This window comes from Gekko japonicus, unplaced genomic scaffold (genome assembly GCF_001447785.1).
Source record: "Gekko japonicus isolate JY-2015 unplaced genomic scaffold, Gekko_japonicus_V1.1 scaffold553, whole genome shotgun sequence".
Classification (NCBI taxonomy): domain Eukaryota; kingdom Metazoa; phylum Chordata; class Lepidosauria; order Squamata; family Gekkonidae; genus Gekko; species Gekko japonicus.
This window is the reverse complement of record NW_015172568.1, coordinates 1-17,773: the sequence shown is the minus strand read 5'-3', so window position 1 is coordinate 17,773 and position 17,773 is coordinate 1.

The following is a 17,773-nucleotide window of genomic DNA, read 5'->3' as shown; positions in this document are numbered from 1 at the left end:
TAGACATGCTTGTATGGCCGCCACTTGCCGTTTCAATGTGTTTGGCCTGAGGCCTTGCTTCCACCCTTCTGAAAGAAAAAGTATAATTTCCTTGTCTGTGGCCCGGAAGGGGCGTATGTCCCTCGTCGCCGCCCAGTTTGCAAACGTTCTCCAAGTGTGGCTGTATATGCGGTGGGTGGAGGGTCTCCTGGCCTGAAGCATGACCTCGACCACCTCCTGAGGAAATCCTTGTGAAGTCAAGCGTGCGCGTTCAATTTCCACGCTGTCAATTGCAGCCACCCGGGGTCTGGGTGGAGTATGGGCCCCTGCTGGAGCAGGTCGTGCCTCTGTGGTAGTCTCCACGGTTCTTCGGACGATAGTTGAATCAGGTCCGAGAACCACGGTCTCCTCGGCCAGTGCGGGGCCACAAGCACCACTACTGCTTCCTCCCGCCTGATTTTGTTGAGGATCGCCCCTATGAGGGCTGTGGGCGGAAAGGCGTACAGGAGGCCCTTTGGCCAGGGGTGTGTCAGCGCGTCGACTCCCTCTGCCGCGGGGTCCTGGTATCTGGATATGAACCGCTCTACCTGGCGGTTTTGGGACGTCGCCAGTAGGTCTATCTTCGGATTGCCGAAACGCCTTGAGAGTTGAGCGAACACCTCCTTGTTCAATGCCCACTCTCCCGGATCCAGGTCCTCCCTGCTGAGCCAGTCGGCCTGCAAGTTGGAGATGCCCCTCAGGTGTTCCGCCTTGAGGCTCGCCGTGTGTCTTTCTGCCCATTGCAGGAGTATTTTGGCTTCGCGGAAAAGAGACTTCGATCTGGTCCCGCCCTGTCTGTTTATGTGCGCCTTTGTCGACATGTTGTCGGTGCGCACCAACACGTGTTGGTTCAGTATATGATGCTGAAAGGTCTTCAGCGCCAGAGTGACAGCCCGTAGTTCCAGCCAATTGATGCTGCGGGCCGCCTGATCTGGAGACCATCTTCCCTGAGCTACCAGATGGTCGCAGTGCGCTCCCCAGCCCCGTTTGCTCGCATCCGTGGTGACCACGATTTGCCGAGGCCGGAGAAAACTGATGGACTTGTTCAGAGCTGATGGCAGAGTCCACCATCGTAAGTCCTTCCGTAATTCTTCTGTTATCCGTATCTGGAATTGCCGCTTTTTGGCGATATCCGACTGAAATGGAAGAAGGGTCCATTGGAGAGGTCTGGCGTGTAGCCTCGCCCATGGAATCAAGTCGATTGTAGAGATCATTAGACCCTGTAACTGTGCCAGTTGCATCAGGTCCACCTGTTCCTCTGTCATGACGGCTGTCGCTAGTGCCCGAATCCTGAGTTGCTTGTCCTCTGGCAGGGACACCGTTGCTTCTCTCGTGTCCAGCCTGGCACCCAGGTGCACGAGGTCTTGTGTTGGGTTGAAGTGACTCTTTCCCTCGTTGATGAGGAACCCGTGGGCACACAGGAGCTCCCTTGTCCTCCTTGTGCTGCGTACCGCCGACTCGTAGTCCTTCGCTCGAATAAGGGCGTCGTCCAGATATGGATGAATGTGTATCCCTTCCAAGCGTAAGGCGGCTATCAGAGTCACCATGACCTTGGTGAACACTCGGGGGGCGGAGGAGAGACCAAACGGCAGGGCTTTGTATTGAAAATGCTGGTCCTGAAAACAGAAACGGAGGAAGCGTCTGGAAGATGGGTGTATAGGCACATGCAAGTACGCCTCCTTGAGGTCCAGGGATGTCAAAAAGTCGCCCTGTTGTAATACTTGGAGGATGTGACGAAGAGACTCCATTCTGAATTTCCTGTGTGCCACCCATCTGTTTAGGCTTCTCAGGTTCAGTATCGCTCTCCAGTCCCCCGACTTCTTTGGTACTATGAACAGGACCGAGTACACCCCTTGGAAGCGTTCCTGTAAGGGGACCTCCTCTATGGCCCCTATCTCTTGTAGGTGTAGGATCGCAGAATGCAGCTGCTGCCTGCGTGCTATGTTCCTGGGAGCCGGTGATGGATGGAAGCTGTTGGGCGGTACGCCCGTGAATTCTATCTTGTATCCCTGGGCGATGATCTCCCGCACCCAGTGGTCTGTGGTGGTCTGGCTCCAGACGTGTGCGAAGGCCTGGAGCCGACCCCCGATCAGGCAGTCATGCTGATTGCTTCTTGGGGAAAGCTGGCTTGTCAGATCTGTATGCGGCTGCGGGTTTTGTGGTTGTTCTTGCGCCGTACTTGAAGGATTTAAATGGCCTATGGCCTCTACCGTCGCGTCCCCGTCCCTGGTTGTAGGAACCACGAAAGGAATGGGATGTCCTGCCTCTGTGATCTTGTTCACGCCTGTAGGATGACGAAGGCATGGCCTTCTTCTTCTCCCTGGTCTCCACTAGTAGTTTGTCCAGATTGGATTCCCCAAAGAGAAGTCTGCCATAGAATTGATCCGTAGCCAAGTTGCTTTTGGAGAGTGTGTCCACTTTCCAGTGTTTGAGCCAAATATTGCGGCGTATCGTGATATTTGCCGCCTGTGCCCTGGCGCAGAATTGGATGCTGTCCTGGGAGGCATCAGCCGCAAATTCCGCCGCCCGCTTGATCTTTAGTAGCGTCCTCCGCAAGGTCAGTGGGTCCGCGTCCGGGTTCTGGAGGAGGTTGTCAGCCCAAATAGCGGTGGCCCTGGTGAAGTTGGACAGTGTCGCCGCTGATCGTATTGCCAGTGACATGGCTTCGTGCGCCTTCTTTAGAGCTGTCTCGTTTTTTCTGTCCATGGCATCCTTCAGTGCATTCTCCCCATCTTTTGGGTTCACCGCTCCCGAATGTAGCGCCACCACCGGAGCGTCCACCAGCGGAACCTTCAGGTCCTCCATAGTGTCCTCGGGTAGCGTGTAGAATCTCCTTGCCACGGATAGAAGCGAGTTTCCCCCGCCTGGGTTGGCCCACTCTTCCCGTATGACGTCGTCAAAGTAATCTGGAAATGGCGAAAAGGTTTGAACCTTGATGGGCTTTCTGAAGCCCCTGGGGTCGAGGTTAGCTGAAGTTGAAGACCTTGGTTTCTCTGTCACTTCCATCTGGTAGTTCAGCGTGGAGATGACCTTAGTCAGAAGACGTTGGAAGTGTTCACCTTGGAAGAGACGCGATGAGGCGGGCTTAACCTCCATCTCGTCCCCTGACCATTCCCCCTCCTCCTTGTTATTTGCTCCCAGGGACGTGATGGTAGACGCCTGATCCGAGCTGGTGCTATTCAGGCGCTCCCTCCTTGGGGTAAGGTCAGGCTGCAGGGGTACCCTGGGTTGTGGTACCCCTGGAGTCTCTGGGCGAGGAGTTGTCGCATGGTCCCGAGACCTGTTATGTGGCACAGGTGATCTGGAGTGCGAGGGGGAGCGAGAGCCTCTAGAGCAGCAGCGTCTCCTCCCCCTGGGGGAATCTCTCTCCTTGCCTTGCTGTCTCCGGGGGCTAGCTGTGGGCTGGGCTGAGCCACTCCCCCTTTGGTCTTCCTGGGTGGGCGGCCAGCCTGCCGCAGTCCAGGGTCCCCCCTGTATAGGCCACGTCCATGGTGACCCAGCCTGAAAGGCCTGGGTAAGGAAAGGGACCTGTCCCGCTGCCCCCGCCCCTTGTGTTTGTAGGGGGCCGGGTAGCTGAAGGGGCTGCTGCAAGTTCTGTGGGCCATACTGATTTTGTAGCAGCTGTGGTGGGGCCGGGTTGCCAAAGGCCGCCACTGGCCACGGTGCCGCAGGCAGGGGTCCCCAATTGACGAACCCTGCCGGAGCCGCGGGGTATGTAGGCGGAGCTGGGGCAGGCGTCGGGCTGGGGCCTGGTACCGGAGCTGGGTCTGGGCTGGTAGTTTTCGGTGGCCCCGGGGGTTGCAGGGTGCGCGGCAAGCCTGCTGGGATCCCTTTCCCGCCTGGACCTTTCTCCTCCGGGGCCCCTCCCCCTGGAACGGACTCACCGCGGGGGCTCGCCGGCCCCGCTGTCTTCTTTGAACGGCTCCTCCTTCCGGCTCCGCTGGCCGCCTTGCCAGCCGCTTTCCCGGACCGCTTCTTCTTCTTGGCGGGCGGAGGAGAGCGGGAGTCAAACTCAGACCGCTCGAATCCTCCGCCGGTGCCAGACGCCGCCGCGCCGCCGTCGGCGCCATCTTGCGCCACGTGTGGGGGATTGGAGTTGGGGCCGGCTAGCTGCTGGCGCGCCGCCGACTCCCCGCTGCCCGAGTGCCCTTTCTCCGGCCGTTGCAGCGGCGCGTTTCCCAGCCGCTGATCGTTCCGCAGCCCATCCCCCGGTACCTCGGAGGAATCGGGCTGCTGAGTCTTGGGGCGCTCCATTTCGGCCCTTGCCCCCCCTCCCGGAACCTCGGGAAGTTGTGGGGGCTGCCTCTTCTTATCGTCTTCCTGAGACATCTCTTCCAAGTCCTCTTCTTCCTAGAGATGGAGGGAAGAGCTACTTGCTGCCGTCTGTTAAATTTTTTCTCTCTACTTTCTTGAAAGAACTGCAGTCGGTTGGCTTGGAGTAGGAGCTCCAGACGTCCTACCGAGCGCAGGGCTATGCAGAAACTGGAGAGGTCAGCCTAGGCCACTCCAATAGGAGCCACGCAACAAAAGAATTTGCATAGCCTATCGAGCGAGCAGAGGCGTGACCTAACCAGTTTCTGGATGACTTCCCCCCACTGAAGGAGAACTTGCCTCTTGTTGTGATGTCATAATATTCTGCATTCTCTTTCTACCAGCCACCTCTCACCACTCTCACCAGTGGAGGCCAATGTTGTGGAGCAAGGACTGGGAAATATAGAGCTTCACGAAACCCTGATACAAGGTAACTTCTGCCAGATGTTATAGAAGGGAACAGGCAGCTAGTCATATGGTTGCTGTTCCCATGGTTCAGTGTAATGTCTAACATCATAACACACGAATGCTCAGAAGAAGCACTGCTGCAAAGCAAATAAATATCCTCCTCTAAAAAGGCAGAACACCGAAAGCAGCGATATATGCTACCTTGTTCCAGTGACAAATTACTTCTGTGTGATGTCATTGCATTGCCTTGCTGTAACATCTATGCTGCTCTACTATTTTTGAACTGAAACCTTTCATTACAGTGACAGGTTACGTCCAGAGCAGCTGGAATAAACCAGCAGCCGGTGGGCAACCAAATATCAGTCTGGAGACTGGGACCTTGCTTGTGTGGTGACCAGTGTTCTCATGCTGATGAAGCCAACCGCCACAAAGGACATCGGGAAGTAATCTAAATCTGTTTAAGTAAACCATTCCCATGCAAATACTCAAGTCCTCAGGAAATAACAAGTGTTGGTTCTAACCAACCTGCATTTTCATTCAAATTTTATTACAAGGTCTGCAGTCAACCTCAGATGACTTATGGCCACTGTGGCAATCGTCTCCAAAAGCCATGCTTCTCCTCCAGGGCTCTGGTCCAATCCTTGTGGTTTTGGCATGATGCATATCCAAGTGATTGCCAGCCAATCAGAGTTTACTGAATGGGAAGGGGGGAAGCCAGCTTCAGCTTAAGAAGGGTGAAGAATTTCCCCCCTCTGAATTTCATGGCTCTGGATAAGGGCGTCAATTTAGCCAGGTTTTTATTTGGCTTTTAGCTAGGGTTTGGGGTAGGCTTAGGGGGAAATGCTTGTTTTAGTGAGACAAATAAGCATCCTGGTAAGGGCCTGACATTCCTAACTTATGGGTACAGATTCTGTGGGCAGCAAATCTCTGTGTTAAGTGGGCAATCTTGAACCTGGAGAGGATCCTATCTGTCATAGAAAAAGGTTCCAGTGAAACCTTGCAAGCTGAGGTAACCTGTCTGGAGAAAGGGGAATCATATCTCCATCAGGGTTTATTTATGTTAACTGAGGCTTAGCTGCAAAGTGGTTACTCTCACTGAGGAAAGCATGGGGGTGAAGTTGAGAGCCAGTTTTCAGTTTATATATACTGAAGCAATCTGCACAAAACACCCTGTTAAATACTTTGTTTTTTTCTTACATAAACATTTGTTGTTCATCTCCATCCGTGTCTAGTCTGTCTAGTGGGATAGGCACAAACCTCATTTTTGCAGTTCATTTTAGTTTATGGTTCGCTAGTCAAATATCTATGAAAAAACAATTTCTACTTTATATTGTCGAAGGCTTTCACGGCTGGAGTTCATTAGTTGTTGTAGATTTTCTGGGCTGTATGGCCTTGGTCTTGGCATTGTAGTACCTGACATTTGACACAGAGAGTACTCCATCTGTTTGTGTTATACCTCTGAGGATGCCAGTCAAAGCTGCTGGTGAAATGTCAGGTACTACAACGCCAAGACCACGGCCATACAGCCCGGAAAATCTACAGCAACTAATTTCTACTTTCCTCATAGATAATTACAGCCTTGATCTAGCAGGCTCCCAAATAAGAGATATTTAGGAAGCACAAAAATTACTCACTACGAACCCTTTAATCAAAGCTAGTGCCCCCCTTTTTATCTGATTGGGGTGGTTGGGGTTTAAGGAATCCATACGAGAAGCCTGAATGTGGGATTCAGTCCTATGGGCAGTTGCTTCAGAGCCCTCTGCCCTTCTTCCCTCATAGATGCCGCATGGACCGTTCTTGTTTTCCTGACATCAGGGGCCTAGCTAGTTTCAGTCAGCTATTTGTTTTTAGTAGTATTAGCCTTACACAATCAGTGCAGTTAACATATTAAGCAAAAGGCATATCTCCGGCTCCGAGGAGCTCACATTTGTAACCCCTGGAATAATAGCCGTTTAAAAAGATACACCTTACCAAGGCTAAAGTGAGCATTAACATTTTGGTAAAAGAATGTCAATTAAGAGAACATGACATGTGCTGTGGTCAGCCTGCTATGTGATGCAATTCTGATCGGAACAGATCCCTCCCACCCCCTCACACACACTCAAAATATAAAATCTTGACACAAAAGTGTTTCCAGCCAGCACCTGTCATTTATATTCTGCAGGACTGATGCACATTTCTCAAGATTTGTCTCCAACCAGGTCTGACACCTGTAAAGTCTCAAATGATAATGCTACATCGTGAAGACAAAAGGGAAAGTGCATTGAAGATGCACCTGAATGGCAGGAGAAGAAGGATTCACATTACGAAGTGTCGCTTAGCAACATGATATGTGAGGAATATCTATGAGAACCTACCATGAGTCTGGACACTTCTGAGTTTTCATCTGAATATTGCACCACGATTCCTCCCATCTCAACTACAATTTACATTTTTAGAGAGGAGAGTGGCTGCCGACATTCTGATTGTTTTGTTCGGGATGGATGAGTTTGGAGGGGAGGAGATGCTGTGATGGGACGAAAGACCCACTTCCTTTTTTCAAACAACATTTCAAAATTTCACTACTTGTCTGTGATTCCTGGGCCAATAACAAATTGCCACAAATGTAAACTAGCTTCTCGACCACATTTCTTCCTCCATGTACTCCTTGGAGCTTGAACTTTGTGAAGGTATTTTTTATCCTGTATCTGAATAGTAATCTCCACATAAAACTAAAGCACTCAAGATAATTGGGGCACGGGGAGCTATGGTATCAGGCCTACAGGCTAATCAAAGACAAGCTACATTGTGAAGCAAAGGGGAGGTGAAAGGAAGGCAGGTCAGTTGGGAATGGTCAGAATGAAAAGATAATTCCAGATGGGCAACCATTTTAGTCTGTATGAAGCTGAATAAAGCAAAAGTCCAAGGATAAGCTTCTTCAGATACTTTGGTGTGTACATCCATCAGGCTAATTTATAACACGGGGGGGGGGGGGTGTTACAAAGACATCAAAACAAAATGCGGTTCATAAGAGGTTCATTCAGAATGGGTGTGTGACACTCCCAACTATTGTTAAATAGGTAAAATGTAAAACATAGTGCAGATACAAAAGAAAATGACAGAGGTAATGGCTGAAATAATTAAGACATGGATGATAGGCGGATTTTCGGTGCGCGATCACACCGCAACATATGGGAAGCGTAGTAGATGCGGAGTAAAAAACTACCACATACGATGTACTAGTTTCCGGAAAACACGGGGCAAGGGCGGGCATCTGATCGCATTTATCTGCTTGCAGTTTCTTGCTTTCATACTGTTATACTTGCTTTCATACTGTTGGCAGGAGCTGGGGCCCAAATAGATATCAAATAGATAGCTACAAATGTTACTTTCTGAACAATTCTGAGTACCTGGAAAACATCCTACAAGTTTAGTCCAGTAACCAATTTAAATTATAGGGTGTTTTAAAAAACTTCTTATGAATTCAGAATCAACAGTACTAAATGAAAATGAGATTGGTTCCATTCTTAAACCTGATTTTGAAGGGGGGGGGGGACTCCAAGAACTTCTTCTGTATAGAAAACCTCTCAGCATGCACTAAGTGTGACATCACTGCTTTCCACCTGCTGGTATATTAAAAATGTAATTTGATAGATCATTGATTGATCCTTTCTTTCATACCTTCAGGTTTACTTCAACAAGTTTTAAAAACACTTTTTGAACACACACGTAATTATCCAGAACAATCAAGATCAGGTGGAGCCAATCCCAATCCCATACTCAACTACATTTAGAAACATTTGCAAGAACACAAACCGAAAATAAGATCAACATGTAGTGCTTATCTAGTAACTACTCCATGAACAATTGATGTGTGAATCAGCCCTTAAATTAGGCAAGTTTCCAAATGAATATTCTTCCCCGATATACCATGAGAAATGCCATACGTATTAAAATTAATATTTACAAATCCTTTCTGAATTCGTGATCACCTCCAACTTCTCATTGCCTGCTTGGCCACCTGCAGAGTTGGATTCATTGGCTTATATCCTACCACTTTACTGAGCTAAGTTTGAAGCCTTCCTCTGCAGTAAGGCTGAAACATAAAGGACTGAATCAAGTGAAGGATTTCTTTTCTATGGACTGAACAGAGATTTTCACTGATTTCCCCCCCTCCTGCAGATCAGTTCTTCCCCCATGCTGATCCTGGGTTCCCCCTCTCCCCCAGACGCAGTGTGACAGAGAGCATTTTGTGTTGCAACAGGAGGGGAGAGGCAAAAAAAGTCATACTCCACTGGTGGAAATCCAACCTGACAGTGGAAGTTACCACCAGATCCTAATCATAGTGCTAGCCATAAATGACCTTGCTTCCTATCCAGAAATAAAATGCTTTGGATACTGCCGCCACTCCATCTGTTTCTTTCTCTCAGATGAGTGGAAATATTTTACTTTAGCATCTTACACAACTGTTGTTCGCATTCATCTAGTGGAGGACATCATCACCGCCAACAGTAGAAATGCGCTTTTAAAAGATAGGGATCTATGCAGGGCTATTACTAACTTGCCCTGTAGGTCAATTTCTCAGGTTCATTTCCTATTCTAATTTAAGGGGGGGGGATGATTTTAATTAAGGCATCTGGACTGCATTTTAATCAAGTATATATGAATTTCCAACATCCTTCTGTTACTTTTCCTGACACAGACGCTCAAAACGTATCAGAAATGCATAGTGGTTTATTAGCATAATTACATACAAACGGGGGAACCTGTGAGAATTCACAAGCAAGAGGAAATCTCATTCTTGCCCTCTCCATCATTGCCAGCTCCAGCTCATCTCCATTGGCTCTTACTAGGCCCCGCCCCACCCCGCCACTGGCTGGCCACCTTTCTATCATCCTCCTCCTGTTGGTTGCTGCTCCTCCACCACTGCCTTGTCCTCAACCTGGCCACTGCTAGTTTTTGTGCACCATTTTGGCTCTTAGTTTTTAGAGGGGCTACCTCAAAATTAGTTTTCCTTAAAGTAAGGTTCTTATCCAATCTTGAGAGTTCCCTGGCTTTGCAGACCTCTGAATGTCAGTTATGGCTGGTCCCATTACATAGATTTCACTGTCTACATAGGTTCCAGTTCCTTGCTGTTAGAAGTTGTGAGGCCATCGCTAAGGGCATAAGAGGGAGGGGAAGCTGAAGCTGTAGTGGTTAGAGTGTCAGACTAGGATCTGGGAGACCCAGATTTGAATCTCCGCTCTGCCATAGAAGCTTGCTGGATGACCTTGGGCCAATCATACACTCTCAGCCTAAGCTGCCTCACAGGGTTGTTGTGAGGATAAAATGGAAGAGAGAATTGTATAAATCACCTTTGGTCCCCATTGGGAAGAAAGGTGAGGAATAAATGAAGTAATTAAATAAATACAAATAAAATAAAATAAAATAAATAAATAGCCATCTACCTACCCATGATGCCTGTAATGGCAGGGATTCATTATTTCTGGTGCTGCGAAATAAAGTGTTGCAAATTGGACTAAAATGCTTGTCTCCATTTCATTCCCAAACAAAGCAAAGTACAAAAGTATTAGAGGTTGTAACAATAAAAACAGGTGCATTGTGAAAATCACAGAAATTGCACAGATACATTGCACCATAGAGAAGTGACTATAGAGCAGATAATGCAAATTAGAATACTATTACAAAAATGTGCAATGTAAATACCATATAAAGTTTTATAGTCAAATGACACTGCTTATTCTCAGTCATGACAGTAGTACCAATTTGTAATATATACCAGTTTGATGCAGTGGTTAAGTGTGAGGACTCTAATCTGGGAGAACTGGGTTTGATTCCCCACTCTTCCACTTGCAGCTGCTGGATGACCTTGGGCAAGTCTTCTGTCAGAGCTGTTCTCTCAAGAACAGTTCTGGAAAGAGCTTTCTCAGCCCCACCTACTTCACAGGGTGTCTGTTGTGAGGAGGGGAAGGGAAAGGAGTTTGTAAGCTGCTCTGAGACTCCAAGTGAAGGGTGAGGTATAAATCCAATTTTCTCCTCCTCCTCCTCCTCCTCCTCCTCCTCCTCTTCTTCTTCTTCTTCTTCATCATCATCATCATATACTCATATACTTTGTTTATCTACATAGAGTTTTGCCTTTATCCCTTTCATTTTGTGTTGTATCCTGCCTGCTTTTTCATTCAAACTTTTTTTTGAAACTTGCTGAATTCTTTTTTTTAAAAAAACTTGCTGAATTCTCCTCCTCACTGCATCCCATGTGACTTTGTCCCCAGCATAAACTTTTGAAGAGATGAAGGAGACTAGTCCACATATTTTAACCAGCGGAAAAACTGGTTGGATTCAGCTCAGTTTGTTATGGGGGGGATGAGGATAATTTTGGAAGGAGGATAAGTGAAGAAGATACATGGATTAATACATGAACACCTGAAACTGCCTTACACTGAACTACCTTCAGTCCATAGAAGTCAGCATTGTCAACCCAGACCGGCAACAGCTCTCCGGGGTCTTACACAGAGGTCTTTCACATCACCTCCGGCCAGACACTTTAACTGGAGATGCCATGGACTGATCACAGACCTTCTACATGCCAAGCAGATGCTCTACCACTAAGTCACAGCCCTTCCCATTTGATGTAAAAGCAGCTGCGAAGGAATGGGCTCAGGCAGGGTTAGGAGCTAAAATGATTAAAGGTAAAGGTAAAGGTTCCCTTGCTCAAAAGCCAGCCGAATCCGACTCTAGGGTTGCGGTGCTCATCTCCGTTTCAAAGCCAAAGAGCCAGCACTGTCCGACGACATTTCCGTGGTCATGTGGCCAGCATGACTAAACACCAAGGTGCACGGAACGCTGTTACCTTCCCACCAAAGTGATACCTATTTATCTACTTGCAATTTCTTGCTTTCGAACTGCTAGGTTGGCAGGAGCTGGAATTAGAGCCGGGAGCTCACTCCGTCTTGCGGCACCCGGATCTCGAACTGCTGAACTACTGACCTTCCGCAGCCTGCAGTTCAGCGTCTTAACCACTTGAGCCACCACAGCTCCCTAAAATGATTAGGCTGGCGTATAAACAAATAAATTGAATTGAAACGAATAAATCGAAAATTTGCTTTTATTGTTTTTCAAAATGCAGGCTGAAGGGACTGAAAGCACAAAAACAGTATGCCTATCCCTGGAACCAATGCTATACAGACACACCTAGCATCTCAAAGGTCCCACGGCAGTGTTGTCTTGTTGCTGCAGTGAACCAAAGCAGCTACTCTTCTCATAGTTAAGGAGAAAAGAGGCAAACCAAATTGCCCAATTCACTGAGCAATGTTATTTCCTGGGCGGTATAGTTCTTATTCCAGATCCAACGTCCTGTTGATGAATATGTCAGATTATTAGTGTGTTGTGCTGAAAGGTTCTGGAAGTCTGGCCAATCTTGTGTGAGGTTTGAAAGGGGACAAACTCTTAGTAAGAAGAGAAGAAGAAGAAGAGATTGGATTTATACCCCGCCCTTCACTTAGAGTCTCAGAGCAGCTTACAAACTCCTTTCCCTTCCCCTCCCCACAACAGATACCCTGTGAGGTGGGTGGGGCTGAGAGAACTCTGACACAAACTGCTCTTTCAGGAACAGCTGTGCCAGAGCTTGTGACTGACCCAAGGTCACATCAGCAGGTGCAAGTGGAGGAGTGGGGAATCAAACCTGGTTCTCCCAGATTAGAGTCTACACACTTAACCACTACACCAAGCTGGCTCTCAACTCTGTGATGATGATAATGGTGGAAGTGATGGGTGGGATCCCACAAATCCAATCCACAAACAATGGCACTGTCTTCCGTCACAAGAAGACTCCCCCCAACACAAGAAGCTCTACACCTTTTGTATTAGAGGCAGGATTTCTGACTTGGAGGACAGTGCCCCCATTAGTGGAATAGATTTGCAGGATCCAGCCTACTGATAACTTTTTACTTAGCATCAATAATATACTTAATGCTTTACAGGGTTTAAAAAAAAAGAAATAAGCAATGTCCTTGCCCCCATGAAACTCCCAGTATAATATTGTTTCCACCAATCCAAGAGTTTGATGCATTGCCAATAGATGTTTAGACCTGGTACGCTGTTTGGCGTTCCAACACAATGTATTGTCATTAGTGCTGATCTGGCTCTGAATGTGCCTCCCAGGACAATGTGCTAGAACAGCAGCAATAGCTGCCACACTTGAAGATATTCAGTGACTTTGAACTAGGGTTGCCAGCCTCCAGGTGGGGCCTGGAGATACCACACTTTTACAACTGATCTCCAGCTGACAGAGATCAGCTCCCCTAGAGAAAAGGGCTGCTTTGAAGGGTGGACCCCATAGCATTGTACCATGCTGAGGTCCCTCCCCTTCTCAAACCCTGCCCTCTCCCAGATCTACCCCCCAAAGTCTCCAGGTATTTTCCATCCCAGAGCTGGGAACTCTACTTTGAACTGGGTAAAAACAGGCCATACAAGTAGTCTAAATGGAACACTGGTTCACTCACTGCCTTTACACAATTCTATATTTGGTAGCAAATAATAATAATAATAATAATAATAATAATAATAATAATAATAATAATAATAATAATAATAATAATAATAATAATAATAATAATAATAATAATCTTTCCCTAGATTAGATTGTGAGCTGGGCTGTTAGTTAGGGCAGGCTTTTGTTAAGACATTTTCCAAACAATTAACATTTTGGGTAGTGGAACAAGGAAATTCAGCTAACTAGATTCAGTGGGGTTAATTTAAGAAGGCTGTCCATGCATAAGCAGCAAAGAAAAACACAGATTTTTAAATTGGTATATTAAATACAAGCAAGTGTTGATGCCAGCGAGGTTTTTCCAGGGCTCAAGTCAAAATTTTGAACAGTCTCTCTCTCTCTCTCTCTCCTCTCTCTCTCTCCCCCCCCCCTTTTACAGATGAAACTTTCAGTGTCATCAGAAAGATCTGTTCATGCCAAGGACTACTTCCTTAAAGCTGCTTCTCAAATCTTGTGATTTGCAGCACACTTCTTATTACAGGATACATTATGCAGAAACCCTCTGCTCTGTGATGGGACACGGCAACCCTGCTGTGAGAATGCCGATCAGCACTTCTTTTAAGGCCTTTTCTCAATTGTCAGCAAAGTATTTTTTAAGGTTAAAAGGTGTAAAATTATTCTGAAATGCTTTTCTGACCTGTCGCCTATCACGCTACAGAAAGCTATAGTTCATTTCACCCCCCCCCCAAAAAAAATAGTTTTTTTAAAAAAAATTGAAGTATTATAAGAATAAATCTCATTAATAGAAATAGAAGCATAAATCTAGTTTCTGTGTTTTAGATATATAGACGATAGAGAGATCTAACAATTTTCTGCACAGTGTATTACAGCACTTTTAGCCCATTCTACTGATTTTCCAGGGTGCTAGTTTTGAAGTTCAGTTAATAGTGAAGACAACACTTTATAATCTCTAGTCTGTATTTTGTTGTGATATGATCCTATGACACACTGCCCCATACAGAAGTCAAATGGATCAGTCTTATGGGGGGAAAATGCCATTATTGCGGAGGCTCATTTTTCTCGGGATCTGTCATTTCACAAATGCTAGCTGTATTTTGATCAGAAGAAAGCTGGATATCAGCTAGCAGGAAAAGAGGCAGTTCTCTTCTGTTCCCAAGACTTGTGGCTGGTCTTCACAGTTTCCCAATCTGCTTAGCTCTAGATTTCCCAGGCTATGTTAATCATTCAAGGTCAACGATCCTATAATTTTTAATCCTAAACCCTAGAGGTTACCATATCCCATTGTCTGCAGCTGAGGAATTTTGGTTGTAGCTCACTGTTTATACACCAGCGTAATACTGAAAGATTCTGAAAATCACTTTAGATTAAGTTTCATTGAGCGTTCTATCACGTTGCATAATCAGCCCTATATGAGACAACTCAACCTTGTAGTAAAGATAGCTACCAGTGTATAACAAAAGTATCTGTCAGGCACCGAAGGCCTGATTGGCCCATTAAATGTATGGCATTTGCACAAAGAAGTGTGTGTAAAGCTGGAAAGAAACACACACAAAGAAATAAAGCTGGGGGTGGAACTCAGAGAAGATGGCAAGAGCAGAACTGGATACTTTCCTCGTACATCGGGAAATGTAGCAGAGCTTCCCCACTGATAAGTACTTGCAGAAGAGATGGCCTAAGTAGATGTGTGCCAAATTAAAAACAGAAGCTACTACAAACATAGCAGTGCTGTAATTAACCGGGGGGGGGGGGAGAGAATGAGCACAGCATTATTTTCGTGTATTCTCTGCAATAGGGATGAAGCTACAACTCTGCAGTCCTGATCCAAAACTACATGGGGTTCTGATGCACATATGGAGCTCCCGGTCATATGAACGTAAGGGAGAGTTTCATGTGTTCAGTGGTAGGCTCTACATGGCTACTTGGTGGGGGCAGCATCTAGTCTAATCCCATAATGTCATCTCCTATTAACCAAAATTTTTTTATAATGTGGGGAAGAGGTTTGTTCCATTACCAGACCATCCAGCAAAACAGCTGTGTTCCCCTGCTTCCCCCCCCCCCGGCATATTTTCAGATATTTCAAAAGTTGCCACAATGTCCTCCATTCACCTGTACTGTAAGCAAAACGTATTCAGTTCTTTCAGCATTTTCTTTTTCATCCTTTTTATATCTTTGCAGATCTCTACAGGTCATTCCGCCTGTGTGCTTGTGTCCTACTGAAATGTGGGCAAAAATGGGCAAACATTTTTTTTTTTTGTAAAATATCTAGGTGTCCTAAACAACCTCACCACACCACTACATGCATGAATCTCTTAAGTAGGAAGATACTTTTTTCACGGCAGTCTTAAGCATACTGAGTTGGAAGTGAGACCCACTGGCATCAAAAAGGACTTGAATCCTAGCCTATTGTCATCACAGCAATAAGACATCAATACATGTAAACAGGGATCATTTCATAGAAAAAGAGTTAGGGGAACTCATTAGCATAACTCATTAGCATATGCCACACCCCCTGACATCACCGGAAGTGTGTCATGAGGCCACACCCCCTGACATCACCGGAAATCTGTCATAAGGCCACACACCCCGCCCCCAACGGTCCCGGCCGCCACCACCAGCCTTGCAGCTCCACTGCCGAGCCCCATGAGGGCCCCGGCGGTGGACCTGCAAGGCTGGTGGGAGTGCAAGGAAGCCCCGCGAAGGCCCTCCCTGGCCCCAGGCAGGCAGGGGTGGGAAGAGGCAGGGAGGAAGCAACTTACCCTCCCTCTTCTCCTGCATCCTCCTGACTGAATGAGGGCCGGAAGCGGGGTGGCCGGAAGCAGGGGGCGGGGCTTCATCATGTGCCCCGCCCCCACGTACCTCACCCGGGGGAACTGCGTTCCCCCGTGTTTCCCCCCGAAATGACCTCTGCATGTAAACATCAACCATGTGGTTTCATATACACTTGGTAAAACTGGTTGTGTCCATGGTCCTCTGAAATTGTGAAAAGGATTTTACCACTCCACCTTTTCCCAAGATTTTTGAACAAATATGGAAATGTGGTAGAATGCAATGTCCTCTACACAGAAAACAACAGAGAGATGTGCACTTATAGCAGATAATGCTGTACAAAATGAGATGAATGAAATATTGCTACATGGATTATTACATACTTCTCCAGATTCACCTGTAGTATTTGACATGCAGGTAGGATGCTTATCTTACGTTATATAGCCCTTTCTATTAGATTGTGCTGGAGTTTGACTTGCCACATTGAGGTCTCCTTTTGATACATATTTTCTGTTCAGCTAGCTAAGGTTGTGACCAAACTTCCACAAAGCAGAGCATTACCACTGAAGACATCTGTTGAAATGTGTTTACAGCCATGTTTAAAAATCCTCAAGTGTTTCCTCCAAAGAGGACCTCTTTCAGAGCACTAAATACCAGAGGTATATAGCCAGAATGGTCAAGATTTTTTAATTGGTGGCACTGAGTTCTGATCTCAGTCCACACGCATATATATCTTTCCCATAATTTATTTATTCATTCATTCATTTATTTAATTTATATCCCGCCCTCCCCGCAAAGGCATACATTGTACAAATATTAAAACAGATAAAACAGTTAAAAACACAACAAGAGAAGAAGTGCTAAGTGCTAGCAGTACAGTAAACAATAAACAATGGCGGCCTTCTTTCGGCATCCAGCTATAATGATCGCCATATTCCAGGTTCCTTGCCAGGCTATCAGGTATTACTTTAGTGCTGGTGTTACTTTGGTACTGATGTTAGGGCCAGGGCCACGATGTTACCGGCGGTCCCTTAACTAAAAGCCTGGTGGAAGAGCTCCATTTTACAGGCCCTGCAGAATTGCAAAAGGTCCCGCAGGGCCCTGATGTCCTCTGAGAGCTCATTCCACCAGTGCGGGGCCACCACAGAGAAGGCCCTGGCCCTCGTCATCGCTAGCCTGGCTTCTTTAGGGTCCAGAAGGGCCAGACGGTGTTGGGATCCAGATCTTAGTGCCCTCTGGGGAACATGTGGAGAAAGGCGGTTCCTCAGGTAAGTAGGTCCCTGACCATATAGGGCTTTAAAGGTCAAAACCAGCACCTTGAACCGAATCCGGTACGCTATTGGCAGCCAGTGCAGTGCTTTTAGGGCAGGCTGGATGTGCTCCCACACAGGAAGGCACAGCAACAGCCTCACCGCTGCATTCTGCACCAGCTGCCGCTTCCAGATCTGGGACAAGGGCAGCCCCATGTAGAGAGCATAGCAGTAATCCAATCTCAAGGTGACCATTGCATGGATCACTGTTGCCAGATGATTGCATTCAAGGAAGGGAACCAACTGCCTAATCAGCCGTAGATGGTAAAAGGCTGCCTTGGCAGTGGCTGTTACTTCCCATATATTTTCTAATACTCTTAGACCGCTATAGAAATCTATAAGAAGTTCTGAGAAACCACGGCATTTTTAGCTTCCGGGTTGTGGATACAGTTTGCATGTCAAATACCACAGGTGAATCTGGAGAAGTATCTAATACTCCACCCACTGGGTCAATATGTGTTCTAGCCGGGAA